Consider the following 17,976-nt stretch of genomic DNA (forward strand, 5'->3'; position numbering starts at 1 on the left):
TCACCTATAAGCAAAAATGTAGGTCATTAATGACAAATCAAGTGTTATATGTCTCCCTTTCTGTTCCCATCACAGAGCCAGCCAATCAGATGCCACACAATTACCATGAAAAGTAGCATGAATAGTCCTTTCAACATATCCTTTGGCAGCTACTACTGATCAATGAGAGACAAAATAATGGCTGAAACAGATTTGGAATTCTTAGAACAAACCATCATGGTTTGAATTTTAAGCCCCATTTCTGGCAATATTTTTATGTTTTCCTGTTTCTCCTCTGTATATCATTATTACATTGGGCTTTTCTTGTCTTTCACACTTGCAACTTATTTGTCAAGACTTTAAATTCTGTCTCAACAAATGTTGTGGAAATCAATCAAGGCATACCTAATCTATACCCTTAAGGAGTTTGTAATATTTTGGGAAATGAGATATGTAAATAGGCAAATTATTAAAACATCAAAATATTCATGATAAAATAAAGTAGAGGCTAGTAGTGGATAGTAAAGTGATATTACAAGAGGCATGAACTCCTTTAATATTTCATGAAATGGAGTTAAAAGAACACTTAGTGGAGGAAATTATGACATGAGTCTATATGGACAAACAGATATGAAAATGTTTGGCAAAAAATCATTTTGAATAAGTTGAGTGACCTACTACAGGGCCTAGCATTGCCAAATTTAAGTGGTGCCTTTGCATCAAAGATTGAAGCAGTGTTTTGTTAATATTGGTACATGAATAACAGTGGAATGATTTTAGAAACCATCATTAGGGTTCTCTTTCTTTCATCCTCTCTTCCTTCCTCCTTTCCTCCCTTCCTTTCTTCCTTCCTTTCTGCAATACTAGGGGTTGAACTCAGGGCTTCACACTTGCTAGGCAGGCACTCTACTGCTTGAGCCACACCTCCAGGTCCAATTCAAAATGGATAAAACAAAAAAGGAGCAGGTGGGTCATATCTCTGTTAAGTCCAGAGCTATCCAGTTCTCATGTATAGATAGATTAGTGAGTTCTGTTTCTGAGATGCTGTTTTATTTAGTGAAGCTGACTACTGGCTATCAATAGTGAAGTAAATTTATCAGACTTAGAATCTGTAGACGTTTGTTTTGTAGGACCTGCCAAATGGTATGGATTCATTGCCCCATTGCTCAGATCTATTTCCTGACTCCCTCTATCCTTATTACCTACAAAACTCACAGTACTGATTTTCTATGGTCTTAAAAAACAAAAACAACAACTTTTAGAGTTATAAAATATAATTCAGAATGGATCAAAAAATACACCCTAGGTAAAGCTTGTAACATTGCATAAGTGTCCATAGAATATTGTCACTTCTCTGTAACAAAGAAAGTAAAATTTGAAGAGATAGCTAACGGTCCTCTCCTTATACATACCAGAGTCCAAAGCCAAGAAATGAAGAGCAGGCATCTGCTTTTCTACAGACTCCCTGTAATGAAATACAGAAAGCTTACCTATGTATATTTCCAGGGATTTTATATATAACATACAAAAAGGCATGATCTAGTGAGGCATAACTTAATTGTACATTACATGTGGGCAAGGCATCTATTTACTTTTTACTACTCAGAGATTCCAATGTAAATCTCCTTAGAATATAAGATTCCAAGGACAAATTTTTGGCTTGAATCATAAACCATAGTATCTTCTCTCTTTAGAATGGACATTGGCAGGTGATACTTACTCAAAAATTTTGATACTAAATATGTATTAGAAAGGTAATTTTGGCTGCAAGTTACAGAAAACTCAACTGAGACAAGCTTAAACACTGTGAAAATTCATCAGCTCAAAAACCAAGAAATTAAGAGATAGGATGGTTCCAAGACTGAATGAGCCTGTAATTTCTTCATCAATTTTCCTGTTCATCTCTTAACAATGCCTTCTTTTTTATGATAGCTTCCCACTTTCTTTTGGCAAGACAACAGACGATGATCAAAAGAGGAGTGTAAAATTATTAATATTAAACCAGAAAATGTTTTTGGCTTCTGTCATGGTACATATAGATTTGCATAGCCTTATTCTTTTGAAAGTAGATGTGGTCATAAGACACACTTTTGTTAGTGAAATGTGAATGGAACTCATATGAGTCTCTTGTGGGTAAGGATATTAAAGTCCACTTTCCTCTGCTTTGAGGATGAGCAATGTTCTAAATAGTGGCCTATGTCATCAGTTGAGGATAGCACAGAGGAAAACACTCATCTTACTTTTGATGAAAATTGATGTGAAATATATGTAAACCTTTGTTACCCAAACCAATACAAGGATTTTTCTCAATGTTCTCCTAGGAAAGCAAGGAAGGCCTTGATATGAATCCCCCCAAATCTTCTCCTTATAACTCATTGGTGTGAATTCCTATTACAGAGCCAATCATCATCAAAGAGGATCATTGCCCTAAGCAATCAAGCTGATCCCTAGATCTTAGATGTTGTATCCAAGTTCCTTTGACATGAGATATGTATGTGAGTATATAAAATACTGAAAAAACCCCCAAGATTTTGTTAGATAACAGCAAGTAAATGTAGAAGTGTCTTTCTTTATATTTCCCATAATCTTAAGCTAGATCTTTCACAACAGAAACTCATTATCTCAAATTATGTGTTTTTATGATTTCTCCTCCTTATTTTGGGACAAGAAATAGGGGACAGACAATAGAGGAGCAAAATTTACTGTTTATTAGCAAGGCATAAGTAAGATAGTAAATTTCTCTTAATAAATTTCAGGTAACTGAGGAGCTGTTTTCCCATTAGTGAAGAATATCAGCATGTGAAGGTAATCAATGACGTTATGGTTTATAAAACTTTAAATTATTATTTTTCTCTATGATCATTCTTCTAGCTCCATTTTAATAACTAAAAGAAAATATAGAAAATATTACTTTGTTCAAAAGCAAAAATTTCTCTGAAATATGAATTATTATAAATGTAATTTTTTCTTCGAGCATGATATGAGAGCTATCTTATGTTTTAACATTAGAATGAGTTACATTAGAAGCAATTAACTATAGTTAATCCTAAAACCTTATAAATTAGATAGGCTAGTAACCTATGTAATTATTGTTCTCAAGTCCAAAATGAAAAAGACATGAGAAAATATGCTAAATACTTTTTGAGGTTGTAAGAATGTTTTTCAAATAAATTTATGTAGAATGATTAAGATAGAATGTTTGCTGGCAAGGATATGGGGGAAAAAGGAACACTCATACATAGTTGGTGGGAATGTAAGTTAGTGCAACCACTTTGGAAAACATTATGGAGGCTCCTTAAAAAACTGAACATAGATCTGCCATATGATCCAGCAATACCACTCCTAGGGATATACCAAAAGGAATGCAATTCAAGTTATTATAAAAGCACCTGCACACCCATGTTTATTGTAGCACTATTTACAATAGCCAAGCTATAGAAATAGCCAAGATGCCCCAGAACCCACAAATGGATCAAGAAAATGTGATATTTATACACAATGGAATTTTACTCAGCCACAAAGAATGAAATTTTGTCATTCACAAGTAAATGGATAGAACTAGAGAACGTCATCTTAAGCAAAGTTAGCCATGTTCAGAAGGCCAAAAATTGTATGTTTTCCCTCATATGTGGATTATAGACCCAAAACAAATGCAGTAATATTATTGAACATGGGTTACACACTAAGAGGAGAACACACACGAGAGAAATAGGGAAAGGAAAGGAAACCCAAAACTTGAATGTGGGTGATGTGCTCCCTGTTGAGGAGACAATAAGTAATCTTAAATTGGCAGAGACCACTATGGGAAGGGGACCAGGAAGTGGTGAAAGGGTCTGGTAGAAATGAACCAACAATACACAAGTGCATGGAAGTAGCACTAGGAATCTCTATGTATAGCTATCTTTATCCCTAACTAGCAAAAACAGTATGTCTTTCTTATTATGTCTTATGTTTTCTGTTCAACAAAATCGGAGAAGAGGGAGGAGCAGATTTTGCCTGGAGGTGGAGCTTGGGGGGGAGATGGCACAAACAATGTATACATATGTAAGTAAGTATAAAAACTATAAAATAAAAGGAGAGGAAAAAAAGAATGCTATCCTTGATTCTGATTTATGAGAAGTAACATTCCAGTTATACACAGTGAATTTGAAACTACTGAAAAGGAGTACTGAAACAAGACTGAAGTCCTAAATATGACTCACAACTCAGAGATTGCTAAGGTTTTGTTCCCCATGCCTACCTTTTAGCTGACAGAAAATGTTCAAGATTGTTACATCAACCATGTATCTCTAGTGATTTGTTAATTTAGTCATATGTGAACTCATTTGGAGAGGCAGAAAAAGAGAACAGAGTGCCCTGGTTGTGAAACTAGTTAACTGAATAAGCACTACCATGCCCAAATGTGTATAATGAGGTCTTTGGAAATGGTATGTCCTGAATTATTATGACTTTGAGTAATGATGCTCATTTTATTCCTATAAGATATTTTCAAAATGAATCAGCAGTTCTGAAAGGTAAAACTACCTGCAGACATGCAGCAATCTTTGTGCCTGGCATCAACATATATAAAAACTCAGGGCAGTGACAAATAATTCATTTCTTAACTCATTTCATCCCATGTCTTATAGTAAGAAATAAAGGATCTTAACATTTAGAAATACCATCCACATCTACCAAGAAAGAATGGAAATGATTTTTAATTCTATTTTTTACTAAACTTATAGTCCAAAAAATTGATTAATTTTATTCTAAGTTAAGACTCAACTTTTCAAACTCATTTTATATGCCTCAGGAAAAAAACACACAACACTTATTGCTTTAAAACATATTATTAATTTAAAACTTATTATTACTTAAACTTTATTTTAGTTGCCAAAATACTAGAATAGATAGAAAGCAAAAACTAGGAGAAATGCAAAACCAATCATAAGTTATCTAGAATATATCTATATCTAAATGAATAAAATACAAGTTTATATCTATTTATGTTGTGACATATCATGACATTTATTTTAACGAGGGATTTGTAAAATAAATAATATGAAAATAGCATAATGCACTCCATGAAAATCTCTTAAAAGGAGGGGGAGAAGAGAGAGAAGTTAAAAAAGAGTAATACAGGTGGGGTGAATTTGATCAAAGTAGATTACACGCACGTTGCAAATATCACAGTGGAACCTTTTTGGACCATGTTTAGACAATCCAATGATCAGGAATAGTACTCGAACTTCGGTTAATCAAGACTCTTATTCAACCAAGAGGAACGTTGAAATAAGTTGAGAATCAGAACAAATTCTAGACATCATTTAGTCTAACTACTTGGAACACAGTGGTCTCTCTGTAACAATTTTATCCCTAGTCATCTTAACTCACTTCCTAATATTGTCTATTCCACTCTTATGTATTTAAATTATTATGTATTGAGTTTGAGATGAAATTTTCTTTCATCTAACTCAGCTGTAGTTTTCATTAGCAAGTGACAAAGAGTAAGTCTTCTATTTCTCAAATTAATATGGCACTAAATTTAGATTGAGGTGAAGAAAGTCATTAAAATGAAATAGAAATCAATTATTTTAAAAAATACATTAATTTTGTTGGGGATATTCTGTAATACATCCATGCTTCAAATCTTTTAGATCTCAAATCTTCATCCTTGTACACCTAAGGTAGGAATATTAAAAAAATCAAGTCATGCCATTCGTCTGTTTTAAATCCTTCAGAGGATCTTTATCTTACCTATGGATCATGTCTAAACTTACCCCATGATTTATAAAGCCCTGTAGTCTCTGGCTTCATGATTCTCCTCTAGTCTTCTTAATTTTCTTGCCTACCTAGAAATCAGCAATCAATTCATACAAACATATTTTAGTACTGGAAACCAGATTCACCTTTCTCCTCTCTCTCCCACATACCTTCTGAAATTCTGACTGTTCTTTCTGTTGAGAACATTCCTTCATGCTTCTGGCCCTGCATAACTAGTTCTGATCTCATTTTAAACACCTTCTGTCAGGAAGTCTTCTCTGATGATCAAAATTTGTATTTGGTTTCTCCCACAAATTCTTAAGCACCCTACAGTTTCACTAACATAATCCTGGGTATACTGTATTGTAAGTTACTCACTGGAACTGTAAGTTACACTAGAAGACATACTCATCTCAATTCTGTTTTACATTCTTTTATAATGCCTCAAATGCAGTTAATGCTTGATAAGTATTTGTTGGATTTAGGCATAAATAAATGATCAAATGTAAATAATAAATGTAAGCCAATGAAATCACTCATCAAGGAATAATGGAATTATTTTCAATTTATCTTTCTTACTAAAGTTGAAAGTAAACCAATGTATTTTGAAATGTTTCCAATAACAAAATATGAGAGGAAAAAAAAGATTTGCAGCTAATTTAGCTGTGAGATTCTGATTGTTAAAATCTATATCTTGTATACAATTTTGACATTGTTTGGCATAGTACATTTGTTCAATTACACCTTCGTTGGTGGACTTAAGTCTTCTTATGTAATGATTAAATTATGTATACATGTTTATAAAAACATAAGAGTTCCATGACAATTTTTAATAATAACTTTAACAGTTTCTATACAGAGTTAACTACTATTCCCAATACCAGAATGAGAAAATGACTCCAAATCAGTGCTTAACTTCCTTTGACAATGCATGAATTGGTTTGATAAGAAGGTTTTCAAATCCCAAGCCATCAGTCGCTAAATGTTACCTCTTATAGGGTAAGATGATAAGAAAGGAATTAACAAAATGAGTAAATAGATTATCAAGCAATATATGATTTTCCTTGTAAACCTTAAGCATATATGTAGTTTTCCTTATTACCTGCCCTGCATGGACCTACAAAACAGTAAGTCACAAAAGAAGCCTGCAACTGCATTTTATGTAATCAATGCCATGAGTTACTGCCTGGCCCTTTGCACAAAGGCTGTTTCAACCTTGACTGTGGCCTTTTGTTAGAATGTATTACCATATGCTCCCAAATTGTTATGCGAAGACAGATTGTTCCACAGTCTCCTATTAATATTTTCCCCGAGCATAATGTTCAATTTTATTTTTCTAAAATGCTCCAAATTGCCAAGTGATTTAAAAAGTAGTTGTGAAATTTCATAAGTAGAATCTGCTATCCCATGACTGAATTGCACAGTTGAATGACATGAAAGCATCATGATCTGAGTTATGTGGCATAGTAAAAGATAGCTAACAATTGTCACTTTTTAGCTGAAGGGACTGGGACTAAAATTCAGGACAGCAGGCTTCAAATGTAATTTTTTTCTTCTTTCCATTGCTCCACTGTTCACATTCAGCTCATTAGTCTTGAAATAACACAGTAGAATGATCTTTTAGGGAATTTAAATCACTTGAACAATACTCATTTCAGAGTTCTGAAAAGGGTAACATATGTCCCTGGTAAAATCTTTAATATTAATGGTTCTAATTCTTCCTTTGTTTTCTTCAAGGACACAACTGGTTTGACTTCAGATCTCAAATGGTACGAAGGAGTCAGTTTGGAGAAGAGGTCTCCATCCTCCTTCTCCCAATGCCAGCCTGCATGTCCCCTTTCATGCTACTCTGCTCCAAAAAGCGACACCCAGACACGTATGGCAATTATGATCTCCTCTTGGCAAAATATGAGATCAGGACACATTCTACATCAAAATGATATTACCCCTAATCCTTCTGTATTGGTTTAGTATAGTGTTGAAAATACTGTTTACGTATGGCTTCCCTCTAAGACTCTCCTCAAGGAATACAAAGATTGGTTATTATTTATGTTCCTGTGTATCCTGAAGACAGAAAGCATGGTAATTAAAACATGAAGGATAATGGGTACCAAAATACAGCTAGATAGAAATTATAAGTTTTAGTATTCTATACCACAGCAGGGAGACTCCAGCTCACAATAACCTATTATACAATTTATGAACAATTAGAAAAGAGGAACCCAAAGGGTTAAAATATAAAGTAGTGATAAGGGAATGGAAACATTAATTACCATGATGTCAGTATATACTGTGAACATGTACCAAAATATCATATTGTACTTCATGAATATGTATTGTTATTACATGTAAATCAAAATGTTAAGGAAGTGGAAAATTCTAACTATGCTAAATTAACAATTGCACATTGCATCTATATGTATCAAATTATCACACTGTACTCCGTAATTAAATTAAATAATAACAATAAATCTTTAAAAACATGAATTTAAGAATCAGTCACACTTGAGTATGAACTTGCTACATTCTTAAGAGAGTTACATAATGGCACCTACTTCTTAAGGGTGAAATGACATTGTTTTCACATCAAAGGTGTAGCTCTTTGTTATACTTTGCATGCAATAAGAGTTTAGCCATGGTGGTGATATGATGATAGGCTATTTTGATTCATGAACACATTGGTAGATACTTGAGGATATTTTCTTTTTTTTTCTCCAAATAAAAAAAATTGGCCTTATGTGATCAGGTGTCTAATATGGGACAGAGTTTAGATGTAAAGCAAGATCTATCTGATTTTATAGTTCATGTTCTTGACTTTTCTGCTATGTTGACACCATTGCCCTGTGTACACTGGGGAAATGAGTGAATCTCTCAGGGTAATTTGAAAAACCCTCTTTGTAGATCTCTACCCCAGACCCTGACACCATTGTTTGGAGTGAATATATTTTATTGCCAAATTCTAACCATGTGATCTTCAGCATTGTTCACTTTGTTTTTTCTGATGGAAAATGATCATAATAACATGAATAGCTATTCTATAGGGTTGTTAAGAAGATTAAATAAGTTAATAACCTGAAAGCACTTAGATCCTTGCTATATTATAGTAGCAAACACTATGTAAATTAGTCTATTTTACTAATGTTAGTATGTTGTTATTGTTACTTAAATCATGTAACTGAAAGCATTAGGTACTTAGCTCAGAGTAACAGAAATCCAACTGGAAGTGAGTTAAGAAAATAGCAAAAGAGTTTTTTCTTATGTACCAAGGAGTCTGGACATGCATAGATCCTGGCTGTGGCTCTGTGGTTCAATGGCCAAAGGTTCAGAGGCCAGAGTTCTTTCTATCTTTTTATTTAACATTTAGCCTGCTGCTTTTTTTATTTTCATAGTCTCAGGATATTTGCCTTTGCATTACCCACCTTTGCATTTGAGCCAAGAAGACGAGAGAGGATAGGAAAAAAGATGTAGTATAAGCAATAACTGTCTTTTTCATAAAACTAATTTCCTCAGAAGGTGATTTCTGCACTCCCACAAGACATCCACTTAAGTTTCTTGATAAAACTATGTCCAATGCACCCACAGTAGGCTGAAAAAGCTTAATCTTTTATAGGTTACATATACAGATAATAAAGAAATAGAGCTGGAAATATATGTTGGATTGTGCAACAAAATCTGCCCACTGGATTTGCACAGAGAAATTTAGAAGTCCTGAAATATGAAATAAATTAATGGCAGAAGTTTTATCAGAATTCACCCAAATTTAGATTTTTATTTCAAAAGTATTGAATGAAATATAGGAAAATTCTATTTAACTAAAATAGAGTACTGATTTTTGGTAACATGTTCAAATCAGCAGTGAAAATTAGATATTCCTTTGTTCTGGGAACTTACCTATATTGACCAGCCCTAAAGCCATCTTTGGAAGGAAGTCATGATTGCAATACATAGAATCCTGAAAAAAAAAAAAAAAAAAGCAAAACTCACTTGATTCCACTTGACACATAAACCCAGTCATAAAATTGATCTTGAAATCCTGAAAAGTCATAAAGACCAAACTGAACCCAGAAAACTGAATCTCACCAGACTTGTTTACAGAATAATAAAAGAGAGCAGTGGATGGGGTAAATTCAAGTATGTTGTATTTGATACAGTGTAAGAACCTCGGTGAATGCTACAATGTACCGCCACTCAGTACAACAATTTAAAAAAAATGTAACTTGATATGTCAAAAATTTGATAAATAAAAACCACACTACAATTCCACCTCATTCTTGTTAGAATAGGAGCATCAAAAACACCACCAACAAATGTTGCTGAGGACACAGGGAAAAAGGAACCCTCATACACTGCTGGTGGGAATGCAAGCTGGTGCAACCACTATGGAAAACAATTTGGGGGATTCTTAAAAATCTAAACATAGACATGTTATATGATCCAGCAATCCCACTCCTGGGGATATACCCAAAGAAATGCAACACAGGTTACTCCAGAGGCACCTGCACACCTATCTTTATTGCAGCTCTATTCACAATAGCCAAACTATGGAAAGAACCAAGATGCCCCACTACTGATGAAAGGATCAAGAAAACGTGGTACTTGTACACAACGGAATTGTACTCAGCCATGAAGATGAATGAAATCTTATCATTTGCAGGTAAATGGATGGAACTGAAGAACATCATTCCAAGCGAGATTTGCCAGGCTCAGAAGATCAAAAATCGTATGTTCTCCCTCATATGTGGACTTTAAATCTAGGGCAAATGCAGCAATGTGGTTCGACTTGGATCACATGACAAGGGGAGAGCACATACAGGAGATATAGGAATAGGTAGAAAGCCCAAAACATGAAAGCATTTGATGTCCCCACTCCAGAGGAACTAATACAGAAACCTTAAAGTGACAGAGGTTAACATGAGAAGGGGATCAGTAACCAGTGTAAAGATCAGTTAGCGATGAATCAACATGGGTTGTAACACAGATGTACAAGAAAGCAATGCTAGGAACATTTCTGTATAGCTATCCTTAACTCAACTAGCAAAAATGTTTTGTCTACCTTATTATGCTTATGTCTTCTCTTCAACAAAATTAGAGATAAGGGCAGAACGGGTTCTGCTTGGAAGTGGGGGGGGAAGGGGGGAGATGGAGGGGGAAGGGAGCAGGGGTGACATATGACCCAAACAATATATGGACATGTGAACAAATTAATAATTAAAAAATAAACAAAAAAAGAAAATACACAACACATGCACACACACACACACACACACAAAACCTAAATATAGATCTGCCATATAATCCAGCAATCCCACTCCTATACCCAAAGGAATGTAATTCAGGTTACTCCATAGGCACCTGCACACCCATGTTTATTGCAGCACTATTCACAATAGCCAAGTTATGGAAACAGCCAAGATGCCCCAGTACTGATGAATGGATTAAGAAAATGTGGTATTTATACACAATGGAATTTTACTCTGCCCTGAAGAAGAATGAAATCTTGTCATTTGCAAGTAAATGGATGGAACTGCAGAACATCATCTTAAACGAAGTTAGCCAGGCTCAGAAGGCTAAAATTCCTATGTTCTCCCTCATATGCGGACTTTAAACCTAAAACTATTGCATTAATATTATATGACATGGGTCACACGCTAAGGAGATGACACATACAGGAGGAATAGCAAAAGGGAAGGAAACCTTAAACTTGAAAGTGTTTGATGTGCCCACTGTAGAGGACATATTAAAGTAATCTTAAATTGACAGAGGTCACTATGGGAAGGTGACTGGGAAGTAGTGAAGAGTCTGGTAGAGATAAACCAGTTCGGGCTGTAATACACGTGTGCCTGGAAGCAATGCTAGGAATCTCTCTGTATAGTTATTTTTATCTCAAGCTAGCAAAAACACTATGTCTTTCTTATTATTGCTTATGTCTTCTCTTCAACAAAATTAGAGAAGAGGGGAGAACAGGTTCTGCCTGGAAGCAAGAGGGTGGAAGGAGGGGGAGGGGCCGTGGCAGTGGGGAGAGATGGTCCAAACAACGTATGCACATATGAATAAATGAATAAACAACTAAAAAGTTGATAAATAAAAGGACACTTGAAAATTGTTTTGAGTTGATAAATTTAAGCATTTATGGGACCCTTTTCCATTATATGCACTCTTTGATTTATGGATTTAATAGTTCTATTATTGCTTTTGTCAAAAAAAGCCCCTGCAATCTGAAACAACCTATAATGCTGTGTTTTAGATAGGCAAACATATTTTGAAAGGCTTAAGTCTAACACAGCTCTCTATAGGCAGTCACTTGCTTAGTATTTGAAACTAAATTTTAATAACAAGAAAAATCATATTTTTGAACAGAGATAATATGGGTGAGTAACCAAAACTACAGAGAAGATATAAAATATTTTGAAAAGAAAGGTGAGAAAAATTAATTATGTCGTCCTTAACTGTTTTTATCTGCATTGTGCTTATTTGTGATAAAACTCCATCACTATTTTCTTAAGTTACTCCAAGTTGAATTTCTATTATTCATTACTGAAGCATTCCTTTCAGGAGCAACCACAACACAGATGAAGGTATCTAGGTAAGTGCTCTACCACTTGGGCCACCCTCCAGGCCCAGATGAACATATCTAATACAACTTCATACACTAGTGTGTGTGCAACTGGCTGTTGGTGAAGAAAGAGCCACAAGTGGCTTACTCAGGGTCTCATGGAGAGGCCCATCTGAGTTTGAATTCTGGTTTGGCTACTTTCCACCTGTAAGACTTCACAGATCACTTTTTCCTCATAAGTAAGTTAAGAAAAATGATTGTCCTATTATGTGGTCAATAGAATTGAAATGTGGACATATTGACAAAAGTCTTCATAATTCATGCTATAGAAAAGGGTCCCTACATGTTTCCCTAAAAAATAAAAAGCAGGAATTTGGTGTCACAGCCCATCTTTAACTGCCATAGATTATTAATAGCTATTACTTTCTCTGTATTTAATTTTTCATTTGTAAAGAAGAGATAAAAATAGTACTTCCTTAGAAAATTTTGGGGGTGAGTGATGGGCACACCTGTGGTGGTTAATTGTATGTGTCAACATGAAAGGTGTTTTCAGGTGAGATTAACATTTAAATTGGTGAACTTTGGCTAGAGAACATTACTCATCCTAATTTTGGTGGGACTCAAGCAATATGGTTAAGGAATTAGGAAGAGTGAAGCATTGGCCTCCCCAAGCAAGGGGCATTCATTATTTAGCAAACTGACTCCACACCTCATCTGCACTATCAGTTTGCTGGGTCCCCTGCCCTTGGTCTTTTGACTAGAACTACTGGCTCTCCTGGATCTGCAGCAGGCTGGCTCACATTGCAGATTTAGAACTTTCGGCCTCCATGATTGCAGGAACTAATTCCTTAAAATTAATATGCAAACCAACATACATACATGTGACCTATTAATTCTGCTTCTCAGAGAATCCTCATTAAAACAACATCCAAGGGTGATCCCATGATTTCCTCCCTCTACTAACTTTCTAAAGCAGCAGTCTCTTTCTCTTTTTTTCATTTTCTTCTTCTTTCCCTTTCTCTTTATTTTTCTTATAAGCTAGCTTTGAAGAAGTAAGTTACTAGAAATTCCAAAGCCCTAAGGAAATGAATTCTGACAACAACCTGTAGGAGCTTAGAAGCAGATCATTCCCTATTTGAAGCTCCAGCCCAACAGAGACCATGATTCCAACCCTTGTGAGACACACTCAGAGGATCCAGCTAAAACAAGCCTGATCTTCTTATCTCTGGAAACTGTGTAGTGAGGCATGTATGTTGCTTTAGACTCTAAACTTGTGATGATTTTCAATGTAGTAATAGGAAACTGGTACGCTCTTGTCATTATAAAGCAGAATAATTTTCTAGCAAGTTTTTCACATTTTCCCTGCAACTTTGGTCTCTACCAGTTCAATGGGTTGAATTGTCAAAGGTTTGGTTGAACTTAACATGCTGAATTTCTGATTAGATGGTAAAAGAAACATGGAATGAAAAGTGAAAGAAGATACAAATAGGAATCATGTGACTAGTTCAGATACAAGAACTGCAATAGTTTTGGGAATTTTTGTTTTTCTTTGATATTAATATATTTGTATATATTTAGAAATTCTTTTTACTTTTCCTCTCAGTGATATACTATTTAATATAAATTTTGCAATCATACTTCAGTGTGTAAATAATGGAATATTAAAGCAGAAGTGGAACCCAGATAGATGAATAATGAACATATCTCTAGTGATGGATCAAATCTATGAAATTTATGCTTCCTTTTTTTGGAAGACATTCATTTGCTTTCAGTTTTATTCCAAATACATTCAGTTTATGTGGGATAGTGGCATCATATGAAGCAGAAGTAAAATATTGTTATTTTATTTGGAACCTAAGTATGAGTGAGGAGTGGTGAATAAAGATACAAATGTGACTGTGCCAGAATGCGTTCTGTTATCACTATTGCCAACTTCATTTACTAGTCAGGATTCTCCAGCGATATAGAGCCAACAGGAAAGAGCCTTATTATGAGGTACTGGCTAAGATATTATGGAACCTGAGACATCTTATGATTTACCATCAGAAAGTTGGAGGCCCAGAAAAGTCTGTAGAGCAGTTCCACTCCAAACCTGGAGGCCTAAGAACCAGGGAGTCAAAGATGTAGGACTCAGTCTGAGTACAAAGGCCAGAGAACTAGGACCATTGATGTCTAAGGGCAGAGGAAGATGGATGCCCAACTCAGACAGAAAGGGAGGAGATGGAAGGAGAAGGGAGGAGAAGAAAAGAGATAAGAGGGTAGGAGATGAGAGGAGAAGAGAGGGGAGAAGAAGAAAGGAGAGACAGAGACAGATAGAGACAGAGACAGAGACACAGACAGAGGCTGATGCTTTCATGGGGTATTATGAGAAGAAGGAAAATTCTCTTACCTTTTTGTTCCATTTAGGTCTAAATTCATTGGCTGATGCCTGCCTACATTGGTAAGTGCAATCTTCTACACTCCAGACACTGATTAAAAAGTTCATCTTTTTTGGAAACACCCTCACATATACACAAAGAAGTAATATTTTTCCAGCTATTTGGTCATCTTTTATCCCAGTCACATTGAGACATAAATTTAAACATCGCACCTTATAAGACTGAACTCTGTATTTCCCAAAATACCCTGGCCATACACCCTGGTTTCTAACTTTCTCTTGTGAAAGAGTCATGTGTAATTTGGAAGGAAAGCAGAAGCTACTATTCTTTAGAAGGGTGCGACAGTCAGAAGTTGTAGGTTTCCGGATCCCTTCACAAGCACTCTTTCATGTTCATAGTGCTAAGCAGATTTACTTGTGACTAGTGACACTGTTCCCAAATCCAGTGCTCAAAGCTGTGTAGTGATCATCTCTCTAACTCTTCAGATGTGGTCTTCCATGTCTTCACTCCCCCCAGAACTGTCCACATTCATGTGAACTCTAACTCCTATACTGACCTCTTATTTCTGTAATACTTGCAGTGGCTTTTTTTTTTTCTGATGAAGTCCAGTCAGATGCAATAAGCAAAGTATAGGAGATGCCATATTATTATTTGTGAGTGTTATATCTTTGGTTAGAATGTACCTCAACTTACATATGTTCCAAGAACAAACATGCCTTATGCAACAAAATACCAACCTGTATACCAGAAAGAGCTTTCTTTTCCTATTAGAGGCCAGATAATTAATGAAAGTTGTGATTTGGCTTCAGTAAACCTTCTGACAAGATGATTTGTTGTTCATGAGTATAATGGAATGTCATCCACAGAAAAAGCAGACAGACATTTTGAGTGACAGGTGAAGATTTTTCAAAATGAAGTTTCTGTTCTGTGATAAATCACTTTGGAGCATGAGAAAAGTTTGTGCTCATTTATTTTATTCTAGTCAAGTTGGCTCAATAGAAAGAGAGTTCAGAGACAGAAAAAACATCTCCAAGGGGGCAAGTATAACAGGGGCCCTTGAAAAGTTCTTGTTTGGCAGGCTAAGGCCACCAACATTTGCCAGAACAGTCCCTCCACTTATCTATAGGTGCTCTTGAGGATAGAGTCCTTGGAAAGCAGAATATTGCAAGACTTGTGCCATTCTATTGTCCCATGACAATTTAAGTAAGCCAAAACGGGTTTGGAAAGAAAATACGATGTATATTTACATTTGCCTTGCATCATGAGAATTTTTGCACTGGATACTATTGTTATTAGAAAAGAAAGGTATCTTATTTCTGAGTTCCTCAAGTTACCATTTTACAAATTAGGTTAACCCTAAGAACAGCCATCTAGTAGTGTTCTTGTATATGTGACTTCTTTGTTAACATTATTTTTTTTATTCATTTATTCACATGTGCATACATTGTTTGGGCCACTTCTCTTCCCTGCCCTTTGCCCTCTCCTTTTACCCCCCAAACCCCTTGCTTCTAAGCAGAACCTGTTCTGCCCTTTTCTCCAATTTTGTTGAACAGTAGACATAAGCAATAATAAGAAAGACAGCATTTTTGCTAGTTTGAGATAAAAATAGCTATACAGAGAGACTCCTAGCATTGCTCCCATGCACAAGTATATTACAACCTGAATGGATTCATCTCTACCTGACCTCTTCACTACTTCCCGGTCACCTTCCCATAGTGACTACTGTCATTTTAAGGTTACTGCATTAGCTCCTCTACAGTGGGGTCATCAAATACTTTCAAGTTTTGAGTTTCCTATCTCTCCCCATTCCTCCCGTATGTGTTCTCCTCTTAGCATGTGACCCAAGTCCAACAACATTGCTGCATTTGCCCTAGATCTAAAGTCCACATATGAGGGAAAACATACTGGTCTTCTGAGCCTGGCTAACCTCGCTCAGGATGATATTCTCTAGTTCCATCCATTTACTTGCGAATGATAAGATTTCATTTTTCTTCATGGCTGTGTAAAGCTCCATTGTGTATAAATACCACATTTTCTTAATCCATTCATCAATAGTGGGGCATCTTGGCTGTTACCATAGCTTGGCTATTGTAAATAGCGCTGCAACAAACATGGGTGTGCAGGTGCCTTTATCAACGTTGTTCCTGTTAATAATAGTTCATTTTAAAAAATAATATGTAAGTCTATTGTATATTATTTATCCATTTTAATGTTTATGAATAGCTGGGTTGTTTATAATTTGTGTTATTGTAAATAGTATCCCTGCCCTAAATAGTTATAATTTAGTGGTAGACTGCTGAGCATAGCTGAAACTACTGAAAGGTATTTTGCAGGGCTCAACTTCAGGGAGAATACAGGTGTTTCCTTTTACTCAGGGAGGACCTCATGTCCCTCAGAAAAGGCCACATAGCTTCTCATAAAAGAGCTTCCATGTATTCATTGTTAACTTTACTTTTTGTCTTTGTTAGCAAAACAACAGGCAACCCAATGGTCCCATTTATATGCAATTAGAAAACTTGCCTCACAAGGAGAAAATATACATTTTTATTCATCATGTAATCTTATCACAGGTCAATAAAAGTCCCTTTTTATTTATTAATTCATGGGTCTATTTTAATAATATAATAAGCAACTATAAAGCTATTATCTGGCACAAAAGGTAAAATATTAATAATAAGTTGCATCTACAAATAAGTCCTATCCCACGAAGATTGAAACCTTGGTTTGCCTATGTGAGTTAACCACTATCCTGTCTTGTGTTTCTTAACTATTTTTTGATGTAATTTACTCAACATGTTGGTGCCAAAAAGATTTTTCTAACTCTTCATAAAAATATACTGGATGTATTTATATCTCAGAACTGATACTGAATGTAACACTGTTAGAAGCAAAGCTTCTGACCATGAGGAGTATGTAGTACTAGACCAGTCTTTCTGCCATCAATACCAAGTACTCTTTAAAAGCATTTGAGAAAGCTGTGTTCAAGCTTTTGAAGGGTAGCACAGGACAGCAACTTCTGAGAGACAAAAAATAGTCCAAAGTTCCTCTTTTATCTCATCTTTCTTTCAAGGAGCAGTTTTATGAATGTTGTAGAGGGAGGTAGAACACAGCCAAGGTAGGTCCAGCAAACAGAACACAGACAACAGAGGTCCAGATGCTAAAATACCCTGTGTAGCAGGGTCCTTGGAAGGAGGGAGTTGCACAGAGGCAAAAACCTAGCTGTTTGAGAAAGGAAGGATTCAAGACAATTGTGTGACTGAGGGCTAGCTTCATTATGTCAAGACTTTTGAATCTTATCAGGGAGTGACTATTATTGGGTTAGGT

At 35.5% G+C, this 17,976-nt stretch overlaps 1 long non-coding RNA gene across 1 annotated transcript in view; it reads right to left on the reverse strand.

Annotated features, from left to right (window-relative positions):
* Positions 1-1,390: 1,390 nt before the first annotated feature.
* LOC141423894 (uncharacterized) overlaps positions 1,391-17,976 on the reverse strand; it is a 36,184-nt gene continuing 19,598 nt past the window's right edge. The window contains exons 4-6 of the long non-coding RNA XR_012448657.1: positions 9,613-9,673; positions 5,739-5,810; positions 1,391-1,444 (exon numbers count right to left, since the gene is read on the reverse strand). This is a non-coding gene — a long non-coding RNA (uncharacterized lncRNA). The remainder of the gene's footprint in view (positions 1,445-5,738; positions 5,811-9,612; positions 9,674-17,976) is intronic.

The sequence above is a fragment of the Castor canadensis genome, chromosome 6 (assembly GCF_047511655.1).
Source record: "Castor canadensis chromosome 6, mCasCan1.hap1v2, whole genome shotgun sequence".
Lineage (NCBI taxonomy): Eukaryota > Metazoa > Chordata > Mammalia > Rodentia > Castoridae > Castor > Castor canadensis.